The 14,216-nt window shown below is 37.2% G+C and overlaps 1 protein-coding gene across 1 annotated transcript in view; it reads left to right on the forward strand.

Moving 5' to 3' along the window:
• Nucleotides 1-14,216, forward strand: part of GUCY1B1 (guanylate cyclase 1 soluble subunit beta 1) — a 38,366-nt gene that overhangs the window by 618 nt on the left and 23,532 nt on the right. The window lies entirely within an intron of this gene.

Here is a 14,216-nt window from a genome sequence, read left to right on the forward strand (position 1 = left end):
ATCTGACAGCAGTGCCCGGGAGGTGGCTGTCAGCCGTGACAAGGCCAGCGCGGTTCTTAACGGGGTTCGTCCCGCAGGGGACCTTTCTTAACGCCGCAGAGACCCACCTTGTGGCCTCTTCCTGATCCCCAGGAGCCGCGGCGGAGATTGCGTTGACTCCTGCTGTTCTCTCGGTTGTACGAAGTACATGGCCGCAGTAACACGCAGGCAAAACCTTTCAGAAACCACAGAAGCCAGCCCTTGATCCAGACCACCAGAAAAGCCGTCCATCAGTAACATCCCTTTGCAATCCTGAAGGCGCTAAAATGCATTCTTTGACTAGTAAACTCTATCTAAAACTACTGTGAGATTTTGATATTGAATTTAAAAGGAGCTCATTGCTGTGGAGAAATACACATAAGAAGCATTTTTTACTTTCTTCTCTTGAACCCACTTTCTTGTGTCCAGCCCTTTCTTGTCAGGCAGTATAGCATTTGTCTTCACTTCAAACTTTTGATGAAGGATGAAGTTGCACAAACAGTTTGAAATGGATAGTGCAAAATTCTCTTTGCCATAAATGTGGGAGAAGCTACAAGCAATGTTTTTTAAAAGACATAAGCGTTTACAGAGTTGCAAGCTTGCTTTGAAGGCTTCGGGTAATTGTGTAGAAGAACAGGTTGAATATGTTCACTTGATAACCATGTGCTTTAAGGGAGAAAGAGATGGTTCAACTTGGAAAAAGTCGTTGTATTTCAACAGGACATCTACTTACTTCTCTCTCGATTTATTTTGAGACAAGTTTAGTACGTCAGTAGCTACTGTCTTAATTCAAGTGTTTTTAATTAAAAGACTGCTCTGGAGCATGGGATCTTTTGTGGCTTTTACACTTTATTTCATTGATCCATTCATTAACAATGTGGCAGTCTTTACAGTATCATGAAATCACAGAATCATATTAGTGTTGCTTGGAAGGGACCTCTGGAGTCCAACCAGAACTGGCATCAACATTAAATTAGGGCTTAACATTAAATTAGGGCTTACCTTTGACTGTTGTCTAGCTGGGTCTTTAAAATCACCACAGACTGAGAGTTCACATCTGGTTCAGCAGACACTGTTCCAGTGATCCCCGACAGTTACTGTACAAATCATTTTTGCAAATGCAGTTCTGTGGATTATATAGCTGACTCTTCAGTGAATGCCACACAGTTTTGTGCTATGTGGGCTTCTGTGTTTATTTTTCTTACAGACCTTATCTAAACACACTAATCTATTTTGTATTCTTATAGTTTGGGGCTGGATTTATATGACACATGTAAATTCAGAGATTAGTTTTTTGTTAAAAAGTGACTTCATCATTTTCCATAAAAACTAGAATAAGATGTGTTTGAAATATAATAAAGAATCTTCACTTTTTCCTGGCATGCCACCCCTTGCCAAGATGCCTTTGGGTGTTACTTTTCCACAGTTGTCCACATTACCCACTGAACAGAGTTTGTGTTTACTGTTAATCCATCTCAGAAGATAGAGTTTCATCTTCTACTAGATCATGCTGCAGACTGTCAGAACCTGGCCGTAATTCCTGACACACAGTGCTTCTTGAGATTGTACACACACCAGGCCTGTGAGAAGTATTTCACATTTAACATAGCATTAACATTAATTTTCTCATTGTAGAAATTTAATTAAAAGAGATTAAATATTTTGTGAAGGTCAGTTCTGAAAATTCAGGAAGCTGCTACATCCTGTTTCTGCTTTTCAGCTAGGAAACATTTCTGTCTTGTAGTAGCCCAGCAGCTAGGCTCTGTTGTTAACTACCAGAGGAGATGGCTTTCTGGAAGGAAACTGTATCATAACACTACCCAAACAATGGAATATTCAAGAAAGAGCCAGTGTACATGCAACAGCTCCTTATGCAGCAGGTGTTTGCAACAGAGTATTTATTCAGCTGGATTTATCTTAGAATGTATTGTATCCTAGAGTTTAGAAACTGGAAATCACTGGAACAAATTATAGTGGTGCTGGTTTAGGGGATGGTACAAGGTCAGTTCATACCCACTAAATGCTTGTTCCTTTAGACACAGAAGTGTTGTGGAAGAGGTTAGATGTTGTAATTTATGTAAGCAAGTATAGATTTAGTGCAAAGGCTTTGTTAGAACTGTTAATCATTTAAAAAACAATGGGAAGATACAGACCAGTGTTGTGGCTGCTAGATGAAGTAAGGTGAATCACTGATGATTAAATCGGAGGAGTAGTTGTTACAGTCAACAGTCTTTGGCTGTTAGAAAGAGAGGAACTTTGCACACTTAGGGTGGTTGAATTTGCAACTACTTGAGCATTTCTGTGACGCAAAAAGGCCTTTAGGTAGTTCAGTTCAAAATTTGACATTTAAGTTTTTGTTTTTTTTTCCTGTTGATATGATCACATACTGCTACTTTCGTCTCCCTCATGTCACTGCAGAAGCTGTGAATCAGAATTGCAGTGGTGTGTTGTGATTGCCAAGTGATTCTCAAATGCTTATGGATGAGTTTTTACCTGTTACAAGTGAAAAGAAAGTATAGAACTGAATAAACTGAAGAAAACAGGTCATTCTTCAAAAAAGTACATTCAGAAATGTTAAATACTGGATTGGAAGGGTGTGCTCCACTGGAAGCAGGAAAACTCTTCTGTAGCTTCTTCAGTCAAAAGTTATATTGAATGAAGTTCTTAATTACAGAATTTTGGAGGGCAAATAATTGAATTTGATGCTTTTATGAGAATGGTGTTGCCATCTTTTGCTGTTAATTGAGTCACAGTGATGATTTCAAGTCTCCATTTTGGCAATTTAATTAATTTTTCAATGTCCTTGTGAAACCACAATCTATCTGAAAAAGATCCATGCTGATTTTGGTTTTCAGTGTCCCAGGGGAATTCTTGGTGAAGTTAGACTTCATGTATTTTCACTCACTTATTTAAAAGGGAGCATAACTAAATAACAGCCTTTATTTTTATACGTCAGTGTTCACAATGAGGCACTAATCTCATGGAGGAATAATGGCACATAATCTTAAATTTTACTGAGTCTTAGTTTGTTGGCTTAATGGAAATATTACTTGCTTTTGCTGGAGAGCTAAAAATAATGTGCTTAAAATTCAAAACAGTTCAAAGCCATCTATTTGTGAACCAATGTTCTTGATCCCAAATAGGTAGAAGTCGAAATAAGATGAAGATAATCTTGATTTATGAAGCCTTTATTAATATTCTCAACTACAAAGTCTCAGTTGTTTTTTTTTCCATAAGTTTTCTCTGCTCCTCATAGAATTGAGAATTTGGGCATGTGGACAGACTTGTTTTTTTGTGCTGAAGCCCTAGAAACATTTTTGAGATCTAGCAAAGCTGGGTGAGAGAGTTGGGAACAATTGCCACTTGGGAAAGTCTTTCTGCAGTTGCTGAAGTCTGCAGTAGCAGATTTTTCTTAGTGCAAAGTGAAGACTACTCAGCATAATCATTTATTTTGCATACAGCCAGTGGTAGGATGCATATATACTTGCCATGTAATTAATTCCTTCAGTCCTGGGAAAGAGGGACTTAGGACCTGCTAAACATGGAAAGATGCTTCTTTGATCAGAACTCCACTAGCTCTGCAAAAAGTTATGAATAAGTAAATAAACTGTTACTTAAAGCTGTTCACAACATTTTTGCAGAGAAGACAGTTTTGATTTTCCCCTTTCCTGCTTAAGAGAAAATTTCTCTCCAATCCCTTATTTTGTCATTGTGGAATCCAGAAGGCTATTTCAGATTGTGTGGCCACGATTGAAATGGCTTGAAAAGATGCTTCTCAAGATTTCTTTGGCATTGCATATCTTCAGTTCCTCTGCAGCCAACGAAAACACTAGTTAACATAAACCAAAAACTGTCAGGCCTGACGATTCTCACATACATGCATTTGTGTGCATCTCTGATCGAGGCCACATTTGTACTGCTTGGTGGTATAATGGCATTTGAATGTGATAGTGTGGAATTACTGTCTAGGTACATAGTCAAAACAGAACAGATATCACCCACATTAAAAAAGAAGTGAAGTTCTTCCTTTTCTGGTGTGCTTTTTGAGATGGACATACTTAAAGAGGTGAATGGTACAGATTTTTTTAAGGGATTCTATTGTGATAAAATCTGAGCTCTTCTTTAACAGGTGTTACATCTGACTGAGCTGAATAGCCCATATATATGAAATTCGGATCATTCCAGTTAACAGTGCTAAAGGTTGTGTAAAGAGCATTAACAACAGCTGCGGGACAGTATGTGGAAGATAATATTGCTATCAGCAAATATGTACAAAGTAATTTATCCTGTGTTTCCCAACCACATCCCTCCGTACTTGAGTAAATGAATACAGGGTTTTCCCATGGGCTCTTGAGTCTAAATTTAGGCCAGGTTAGGTGTTAAAACTGTGACACTTTCAAATATATTGCCAAAAAGAGGAGTGAGAACTTAAATATCTTACAAAGAAACACATTAAAATGCTTAATTACAAGACTACAGAATACATTAGTATTTTTCTCACTAAGGTACATGAAAGATCTGACTTTGGGAAAATAAATGGCGCTACCAGTCAACTCTGGTGTTCATCGTCTGTCTGTTTCTGTGGTAGAATTCCACACAAAAACATGGAGCTTGATGAATGTGGAAAAACTAGAAAAGAAGTTGAAAACTCTGTGTTTGCAAAAAAAAACTACCTAGAGGTCAAACTACTTTTTAATTTATTGTAGAAAGTAATATCTGTGCTGAAACTTGCAGAGCACCGAAGTAGGCATTTTGTATCTTGGGAGCCATATAACCTTTACTGGCTGCAGAAAGCAAGTAATAGTCTCATTTTCCTGGTGCTCCACATTTAATGTAGAGTTAAGGCTTCATTTTGACTTGCCCTTTTTTGTGGATTAGGCTGGTATGTGCTGTCTCACCATGATCTTAAATGCCAAGTCCCCAGGTCCTGGGAGCCTACTGGTTAGCATGAACTTCACATGGACCCCATGGTCTGGAATTGCATATGAAGTCAATCCCTTGTCCTAAGAGGAAGGAGATTTTTGTTGTTCTACCCCAGACTTCAGACATTATGACCAGGGCTCTGGGCTAGTTGACTCTTCAGATTGTGACTGCCCTGTTACAGTTAGACTGGTAAAACACTAAGAGTTGAGAAATTACCCTGGTGCAATGTAAGTGGAAAGTTTCCATCCTCAGTATGAATTCTGTTCACATGAAGTGGTACAATATAGGGAAGTGAAATAAACACCAGTTTATCATTTGCTGTTAGGAGACTAAAACAGACACAGAAGCTTCTGCATCATATGGGTAAAGGTTAACATAGATCAGAGTTTAGTTTCTCAGTGTGGCTTTTGCAGCAAAATCTTGATGATTTAAGAAAACATGTTTAATGGCTAAATTTTCTAAGGCATTCCTAGAAGTTATGTCCATTAATATTGTTGCAGGTTGGCTGTTTGAGTCAGGAGAGGTAGATGCTTGAATTCATCTGTGCATTTGAAAACATCTTCCGCCGACTTCACTAGAATTTATGTGCTTAGAAATGCATTCACAGGATATGATGCTATGAGTCATTTTATTTGCAATTACATTCCAAAACAGTGAATAATATTAAATGAAATAATATAACAGAAAATCTGCTTAACTCTGCCTGTAAGACCATATATTATGATTTTTTTTTTTAACAGGGGACAGAATTTGACTGTTTTAAAAGATCACACTGTTCCCTGAGTATGTCTTGTATAGCAAAACCTGTCCACTTTCATGCTTCTTACACTAAGGAGATAAAAACTCTTTTGTAGCTGTAGAATGAGGGTAGTCACTTGACTTACCATGCCTGTATGCTGAGTGCAAAATGTCATCTCATCAAAGATGTTTTTCATGCTTGCTAATACGTTACATCTATTGACAGATCCTGTCAAAATTGAAAGGTTTGATCTATTATTGTTGCTCAGGACGATGTCTACATGTAGTAGTAATTCATGCTGCAGTATACTTTAACTTTCAAAAACCTGGAAAAGTACACACAAAAGCTCTAATGAAAGCCTGTTGTTTCAAGTTGCAGCAGTAAACTCTTAAAGAGGTGTTGGACTTCAGACGACTTGTATACCTGACACCAGTGATATGTAAAGTCCATGAAAGCTGTGCTTTGAGCGTAGAAAGTGCTGAATACCTTGAAAAGCAGGTCTACGTATCTCAAACTGGCTACCCCAAATTAATGGAAGGTGTAATTTGCCTCACAAGCTTGTTGAAGTGCTGATTAATGCTTGCACATGCAAATAGTTTAGGAATGAGTTCCACAGTAGGGCTTGCTAGGAATAATTCTCTCTTGAGAGAGAATTATTTACAGCACAGAATAACTGTGCTGTAAATCAAGGCTGAGGTTGTATATCAATGAATGGGATAGAATAAAATATAGAATAGTTGGGCATTAACTGAATTTAGCCTCAGTGCTGAAAGAACTGGTAGCTTGAAGCAAAAGGAGCAGGTTCTATGAGGTTGTGGGTGTGACTGGTAGATTGTGTCATGCAGGCTTAGAGAGAGACATAAAAATGTGGCTTGGAGCAAACTTCACTAATGCATGGTGACGATGAATTTTGCTTGGAGCAAACTTTACTAAAGAGTATTATGAGTAGTACCTGAGTCCATCTTTCCTATGCTTACAGAACAAGAAATAAGTTCATCAAACGCCAACAAAAAATGTTTGCATCAAATGCTTATGGCTCTTTATGAGACCCTAATTTTATTTCTTCACAACCGCTATGGAAAATATTTAAGTTTTCATCTGACTGTAGTTTCTGTACATAGGACAACCTCTTTAAAAGCATGCAAAACAGTCCCATAGTCTGTATCAATCTGTCTAGTGTTAACAGTGTCTCTTCTGCTAGGAGAAAAATGGATGGAGGATCATCAGCTTAGAAGGTAAACTATATTTGTACACATAGATACACATGCATTATGTGTGTGCGTGTGCATATTATGTCTACATAATCACATGTGGCCTGGGCAATAAAACTGCAAACTAAACAGCAGATGAGAATCAAAGATCTGTACAAGATCTGAAGTCTGACATTTCAGTTAGTTACTGTGTATAGTTGAAGTAAGTATATTTGTGGTATTTCTCAACCAAGGTTGATTTGCAAGAAAACTTTGATGCCAGGCTCCATTTAAACATTTAAGTGTAGGTTTGGATGTATGCAGGACTTGAATTATTTAAAATTTATTAACGCTTTGGGGATTTTCTCATCAAATTGCTGTCTTTCTTACTCCATTTTATGTACTTCTCTTCCCAGGAACTGTTAGAAAAAGTTCAGGTGTCTTAACAAGTTGCTTACAGATTTTACCACATAGACATATATTGCAGTTGTGGTAATCAGTCCTGTGGGAATAATCTCTCCTGCTTTGTTGAACTGTTGTGAACTTGTTCAGTATTTCCCTTTCCCAGCCCACACCAAATGTTACATGAAGAATGCTTAACCATTCACTGAAGTTACTGATTCTTTCATGCTCTTAAAGTGTTGTACACATGCTGTGTTAATTACCTTAATTTTTTTCTCAATGCTGATATAAAAATAGACTATTCACCAGAGCTTTACATGGAAAGTCCATACTTATTTTGATCGTTTGTGGCTCAGTTATATTTAATTACAGTGGTCTGTGATAAAACCATGAAAACTGATTGTTCATTACCTCCTTGGAACCATGTGGGTTTACACAGTGCTGAAGGTGAGGATATTCTGTTCAATCAACTTCTAACAATTTTGAAAAAAACCCAATTGCTTCTAGATACATGCAAGAGGCTGGAAGGCCCATTAAAGGTGAAAGAAAATGTTTTTTTCAGTGTTTATCCAGAAAATGGCATTACAAACATTTCTTATTGTTTATGTTCTGAGTCCTGGATTTCATATTATTCCAAAGTTCTAAACAGTATTTTTGTGTATTTTGTAAATCTGTTGCTGAATAGATGATTCTTCCTGGATCTGGAAGTTAATACTCACAAGAGTTGTTAAGGTCATTACCTCACTTCTTGCTTGCGGAAGGAGCTGTTTGGAGGTCAGGAGTTTAAACTGTGCAAATGCCAGAGTCTTTAATTTGTATGGGAAAGACTTGGCTGAAAGGAAGTAGTGGCATGTTGTGAAACATGGTGTGAGTGTTCTTGCAGTAGCTCTCAGGTACTTTGCAGTTTTACCAGAACTGGAAAACCTGTCAGGACACCAGGTGTTAGAAGCGTAGCTCTCACTCTCATATATTTAAAATGCATAAAAGAGTATTTTGTAAATACCATTCCTTTTAGTCCACTTATGCAAAAGGAAGTAAAATAATAGTGGTTTTATGTTTTGAGGGGTAATATTTTTAGTATTTGGAGTAGCAGCAAGGAACTGTTAACTGTATCTTCTAGGATTATCTTGTTTTGAAAACCTACATTAAACACTCTCATATCCAGCCTGTAAAACTGGGAAACAGCTCAGAACTCTGAAGTCTATAAATACACCTATTTACTTTACCCAGAACGTCATTTTCCTGGACAGATTCCCATTTTTTATTAATCTTGTAACTTAATATAATTTGTGTTTTTTTCCAGCTGGATGTTTTAAAATATCTCTGGACCATCCATAAAGTGTACAAGTCTATTTTCTCTTTTTTTTCCCTTTTGGGAGGAATGAGAAGAGTGGTTCAATGTTTTTAATAATTTTTAGCAAAGCATCTTTGTGAAATGCACCAAAAAACAAACAAAAAAAAAAAAAAAAAAAAAAAAAAAAAAGATGAGAAGCATTTTGAAAGCACAGACCATCTGCAGAGTAATGTAATTGCAATGACCTAACCATTTTAATGTAAAAGAGATGCAAAGATGATGATTCTGGTTTCACTGACACGATCTTTAGCTCTGACACATGTAATTCTGTTTAACAGTGTTACTTTTGGAACAGGATTAAACTTGACATGCTCCTATCAGTTCAGAAACATGCTGAGTTTCTAAGTGTGATCATGGTATTTTGCCATTAAGATTTGTTTTGACTGATCTCTTCAGTTTTAGGAGCACTTTTTCTATCCTTGGTACACCAAGAACAGTTAAGCACAATGGTGGCAAAGTCCCAACAGAAACAATTCCCATCATGGAAGAAGTTCTAGAGGTGATCTTGGAACTAGCTTTTGTTTTGGTGTGTTCAAAGTGACACACCCAGGGCATGCACTTCAGACTGGAGTTTTGATAGGAAGAGATCCAGATGTGCTTTTGGGACATTAGATGATCTGTTGAAGTGACACCAGCAGTTTCTAAATAATAATTCTGCATCCAGAGAAGCCTGTGTGTCGTCAGGATACAAAGTAATAGTACCATCTTTTTTTGTTTTTCCTTCTTTATTCCCATTACACTTTTTTCAACATTTACTACATGCAAAGTTCTGTATTGAGAAGGGTTCTTTATCTGTTTAGGTTTTTTTGTGTTTAGGGTTTTTTGTTGGTTTGTCTTTCGCTGCATTTTGTTGTTGCTTTTGGGGTTGTTTGGTTGTTTAATTCCAGCTTTATGACTGACTGCAGAGGCAGGATAGAAAGTGCTGCTTCATGGGAATAAAAAAGTTGTCAGCAGCAACTTTCTTCTTCATTGCAGTTATTTTTCAAATTTCCTTGAAATGTTACAATCTGACTGAAAAACTACATTCAAATCCACTTAGTGTGGAATGGGGTATGTACTAAGAACAGCCTGATGTGGCACCTTGTCCAGCTGTCATTATCTGTAAAGTCTCTGAAGATGTCAAAATAAATTCTAACTGCATCACAATTTGAAAAGTGTTTCCTTTATGTGAAATGAAAATGTGTTCCACCTATGGTTTAAAAATCTAGAAGTTCTGATTCGAAGAATAGCTTTTATTGGAATGTATGCCCACACTTTAGATTTCTTCTGTCCCTGTGAATTATTAACAATGCCTTTGAACATAGTAGCCTGCTTTCAATTTTCAAAGGGCTCATTGTACATGTTTAGTATCTGTCACCTGTACTGTTCTGTGCTGCCAGAGAAACAGCAGTTTGAGGGATGTTAGCATGACTGATAGAGGCAACTATAAGACTTGGCACTGCTTTGATCTGCTCAGTAGGAATGTTTCCATTGATTTCTAGATCATGTGTGTGAAAAATGGCCTCTATATAGCTGTTTTGTCTTCCATGTTGCAATGGTTAAGATTCATTTTTTTCCCCCAAGTAAAGTTCTTCACATTAACCTGGATAATAGAAACATTCTGGAGGAAAACAAAGGCATTTTAGAAAAGTCTGGGCTGGAATCTTTTTTCCCACACTTCAAATAGCTGTGTGTAATTGTTCAAAATTAGACTAGAGTAAATAAAGGGCTGCCAGACTGTAGCAGTTAGGACAGGCATAACATGGGATGTGAGTTTTGAACCATGACATACCACATCCCATGTGCGGAGAACAGGAGTCAGTTTGGGCAAGAGCATTTAAATCCTAGACTTCTAAAAGTTTTGAATATGAAGTTAATGGGAAGCATAGCACACTCTTTTATCTCTAGAAATGTAAATGAGACATTGATTGTAAATTTTGTTCTATTTGACTCAAAAATTATTTTGAAAGAAAGGCTGTGTAAAAGTTGAAAGTTTGCTACTGTAGTGCTGCTACTTCTCTACAGAATTAACCAGGCCTTGGGCATTTGCCAGAGCTTGTTTCTTTTGGCTCGTTTCCAGTCAAGCCCTTAAGAAAGCAATCAACACGTTGTTGCTGTTACTGCCTTTGTGATCAAACGCCATGGTCTGCAGCATTAGTTAGAGCAGTGCTATTTTACTTTCGTAATATTATCTGGTCAAAAACTTCAAATAAAGATTTCAGCAAAACCTTAAAAGGGAGATGCCACAGCTTCTCATAAAGCTGTGGATTATGAAGTGTTCTATGAAATATGACCAACAAAATGTAAATTCTTTGCATCTAAGGGTGCCATATTGTATTACAGTTCTAATTCCAGCTCATGAATCATCTGTCAGCCAGGACATGTTCACATTTGTAACCATACCTTGATCTACACAGGCAAGTTTGCTTACCTACATGCTAGCTATTATAGACTATGGAGTTAAAAGCCGCTATGTCACACTACAAAAGTTACTATTGATGGATAGTGAACCACAGCAGCTCTGCAAAGCTGACAAGTCTCAATTTTAGTAATAGTTATAACAGTTTTCTCAACACTATCTTATATTCTTCATGTTACTCGCTGTAGAATGAATTCCTTAGTGTAAATGCAGACAGGGTTCAGGTAATTAGGTCAGAAAAGTACAGCCATAAGGAAACAAATTAGGAGTTGCTCATTCACCTAAAGGAACATCTCAGTACCTTTATCCTATTTCCTAGACTGCTGGTCACATTATGGACAGCCTATCTGGTGCTGGTAGCTGTGATAGCTCTCCAAAACAAGTTTATTAGGGGACTTGTGGTTTTGTAGACCTGCTGAAAGAACAAGTGCCTTTGTAAAAATAGGAGTGTTTTCACATGGCATTGGCCATTTTGGATAAACTTACAGCAGCATTACTCCATCACATATAGTCTTAAGGCTAAATCAGATATTCAGAGAGGAAGACTTTGCAGAGTTCTTACAGCTGTCAAATTACTGAGGCACAAAGGCTTCACAAGCTGCAGTTTCTGTTACTAGGTGATGAAACAGGCAGGGAAATCCATCCAACAGAAAAATAACCCAGAAAGACAAATATGTACCTGAATTATATTTCATCTCAGCATCTATGTAAACAATTGGGGTGTACCACCACATCAGGGCTTACAGATAGGAAGAAGAAATTTGCCTTGGAGGGAAGGAAAAAAGTTTTGGGATTTATTAATTTTCAAGCAGAGGCTTAAAGACAGTTTATCTTTTGACATAGGTTTAGATCAGACACTGTTGTGGCATTTACCGCATTTGTAGAAGCAAAGAGATTTTTGCCCACATGATTTTGAGTGAAAAGTGTGATCCCCCGAAGGAATAAATGTTTCATTTGACAAATTTTCTAGGAAAAAAATATTCCCAAATGAAGTTAGCTTTTATTGGATTACAGTTTTTTTTATAAACAGTCGTTTTCTGTCTTAAAAATTCAACTAGAAGGCAGAACACTATGTTCTTTTCCTGTGCCACTGCAATGCCCAGGAAGACTGTTGATGCTGAAGGAGAGTAAAGCCTTAGAGCAATGAATTTCATCCCAGAAAATGATAATCTAAGGAATGCTCATGTGATTGTTAATTGAACTATTTTTTAACTCTATCAATAAACTTATATTAATGGGAAATACAACATTAACACTGCAGAGGAGTTGGCTACCACATGATCCAAAGGATCTGGAGTAAACTGGAGGAAAACCAAATAGTGGAAACAATCTAAATAGAATAGATATTGAAATCACCAGTTATGGTTTTAAAAAGTGGTGATTCCAAGCAACTGCAGGTATTGAAACTAAAGACAAATAAGAAAAAAGGGAGCTTGACACAGAGAAAGAAACAGGAAAAGTCATTAGTTGTTGTAATTGGAAAGAAATGTAAGACGTTTTGAAAGATATACCAATATCATCAAAGTGGGTCAGTTTTTAATAGGAAAATTCTCACACAGAAAAACTGCATCTGCTGGGTTGTGCAAGTATGCAGTATTTCTGGAGACATTCATTGCTTTTCCAGATGTGTGTTATCCCTTGTGGTTTGGCTGGGATCAGAGAGACTACAAGAAAGCACAGCATGTATCAGAGATGTGGGAAAGTTTGTCCACCCATGGCAAACTTCTGTCTGAGCTGTATCTGTCTTCCAGTTATGCATTGTGTTACGAGAATCAAAGAATCAAGATGCCTTTCTTCTCTCATTAATTCTTCTCAGTTCTGAGAAAATGTAAACTTTACCTTCTTGTCTCTGACTGACCTCTTATGCCTCCTATTCCCACTAATAATTCCAGCTGTCTTCCTACTTAGGAGAAGAAGGAAGACGTGGGATGGGAGCAGTTTACAGGAATTGGTGAGACTTGATATCCTGCAGGCTTATCTGAAGTTTTCAGAGAATAGCTGGAGAAGAGGACTAGAAGTACTGATTTGGAGCATGAAAATAAACACCCCCACTAAGTTTATTAAAGTTTTTCTTGCCATAGAATAATAAATAATGCTGCTTTTTGTAGAGTGATGTGAGATGTTTAGTCTCACCTCTCCTATAGCTTTCTCAGGTTGCTTTAGGAAAACTGCTTAGCTTGTTTTTATCTCATTATGTCCATTTATAGAGTATGAAAATGTATATTTCATACAGCAATATCTGCATTTTGCCCATATCTGGGGTAAACTGTAGCAGTTGTTCTATCACTTGATAACCCTTCACCAGGCAGAAACTAGGATAGGGACAAAAGACCTGTGGGTTGAAATGAGAACAGATTTAATTAAGTAACAAACCTAATATTAATGGTAATGCCTATATAAAATGTACAAAGTTGTAGTCAGCCCAGTAAATGTACAGCAGCCACAATAAATGGAATGAAGTCTTCAGGAGCAAAAAGATGAGCAAGCTTCTCTAGAGATAACAACCCTGGAGAGGAGGAAGAGGAGAAGAGGACCCCATATTCAGCAAACTTTCCCCTTTATACTGTGTGACATTTATGGGTGGGGATGCACCTCTGGACTACCTCAGGTCAGATGCCCTGGCTGACACAAAACTAGTAAAGGCCTGCAGATCATGGCTGGTCTCACTCTATCCCAGTGAAACCAGGACAAGCAGTTACCATTTTAAAAAAGTATATATGTATTTTAAATACAGAACAGCATAGTGTAGTATTTGCTTAGTAGTAAAGATGCAATGAGCAGGATAAAGTAAGTGAACAGGTTATCAAAGACTAATGATTACCAATTGGAGGGTGAAATGACCAGTGATTTTGTTTACATCAATATAATACTACCATATTGGAATTAGGCTTTATCAGCAGTGCCACTTGCCATTTAGCAGTTTTAAGATTAACATGAGTACTTGATTCTCAAACCTCTTTCCAATTTGAGTAAAGCAGAAATTCTTTATGTTTGTGTGGCTGGGTAATTCTGCTACAACTATAAATACTTGGGTTCTTGTGCAGGCATTATGACACTGTATAATTTATAAGATAAATTATGTCTGTTCTAGCAAATTAGAATCTTAAGTTTCACTCAAAGACTTGATTTAATCGATGTCTGATCATGCTGTGATGATAGAGACAAATATTTAGGTGTAAAAGGGGATGTTGA

Source organism: Pogoniulus pusillus, chromosome 9 (genome assembly GCF_015220805.1).
Source record: "Pogoniulus pusillus isolate bPogPus1 chromosome 9, bPogPus1.pri, whole genome shotgun sequence".
Lineage (NCBI taxonomy): Eukaryota > Metazoa > Chordata > Aves > Piciformes > Lybiidae > Pogoniulus > Pogoniulus pusillus.